This window comes from Pteropus alecto, unplaced genomic scaffold (genome assembly GCF_000325575.1).
Source record: "Pteropus alecto unplaced genomic scaffold, ASM32557v1 scaffold16, whole genome shotgun sequence".
NCBI lineage: Eukaryota > Metazoa > Chordata > Mammalia > Chiroptera > Pteropodidae > Pteropus > Pteropus alecto.
Window position 1 is genome coordinate 5680378 of NW_006438867.1, and position 1356 is coordinate 5681733.

General features: G+C 41.1%; 1 non-coding gene across 1 annotated transcript; it reads left to right on the forward strand.

The window, feature by feature from the left end:
* Positions 1-873: 873 nt before the first annotated feature.
* On the forward strand, positions 874-977 carry LOC112482937. The gene has a single exon (XR_003047452.1). It is a non-coding gene; the product is annotated as a U6 spliceosomal RNA (small nuclear RNA).
* Positions 978-1356: the final 379 nt, after the last annotated feature.

Sequence of the window (1356 nt, forward strand, 5' to 3'; positions counted from 1 at the left end):
CACTATGTGCTGGGGACATAAAGATGAATAGCATTCATTCTCTATCCTAAAGGAGTTTAGGAGAGAAGTAAGCAGATACAATCGTGAATGGATGAATGACTAACTGAGTAAATGAACGAATGGCAAAAGGCCTAAGAAAGTCATCTAATGTGGCAGGAAGTATCTAGCTGTGCAAATGTGAGTATGGGGGGCGAGCCAGTCAGCGACAACTTTAAAAAGAAGATATATGATAGCTGAACCGAATCCATTTATCCTTTCGACAAATATTGAACGCTGACTGTGTGTCAGGACTGTCGAAGGCATTGGAGACACAGCAGAAAACAAGGCAGGTGCAATCACCGGCCTCTCTGAGTTTACAATAAGCAAGTAAACAACACCTTAAGAGACTTTCTGAATGTCACAAGAGCCAAGATGGAAATAAAAGGAAGATGTGAGGGACAGCAGATGAGACTGGAGATGCAGGACCACTTTAAACAAGGTGGTCAAAAATTACCTCCGAAAAGGTTACAGGTGAACTGATACTTGAAGAATGAGCAAGGGCCAGGCGTAGGGAGAGCTGAAAGGGAATGGTGAGTGCAAAGGCCCTGAGGCAGAATTAGCTCGGTGTTCTCGACAGCGAGAACTCTGACTAGAGTCGGGGGCCAGGGAACCCGGGTACAGAACGAGATCCGAGAGGTAGGCAAGAACCAGGTCATGCAGAACCTTCAGGCCATGGTGAGGAGTTTGGAATTTATTTCACGTGCAGGAATTTATTTCACTGAGGAATCAGAATGGAGGTGGCGGTGACATAATCAGATTTGCATTTTTAAAATATTAATTTCTAGGGGGAGAATTTACTGTTAAAGCACTGAAACATCTTTAAAGGCTTCGGCTGCGCTTGTTCTGGCAGCACATAAACTAAAATTGGAACAATGCAGAGATGAGCGTGGCCCCTGTGCAAAAATGTCATACAAATTCATGAATCATTATGGTCTTTTAAAGAAAGGGTTTAGGTCAAAACTGGGAAGAAACAGATCCAGGAAATTTCAGAAAGCAAGCTGCCAAATTTTAAAAACTACACAAAAATGACAGATGTGGGAACTCTTCGAGTTAGAAAAACTTTCTTAAACCCCATGTTAGTCCAAGATTTCAGAAAAATTAAGTTCACGAAAAGGCTGACAGAAAGATTTCAAGGTCAAATCCTATACAGATTTGTCATAAGAAAAAAAGAGAATAAGGAGCTGAATAATATGCCTGCGGACAATTAAAGCACAGTAGAAAGATATGCCCACAATGCAGATCGAAACTAACTTGCTATTTAGAAGACTTTAAGAAAAGTGTACGACATGAAAGAAAACATAAATCGGAATTAGAAAA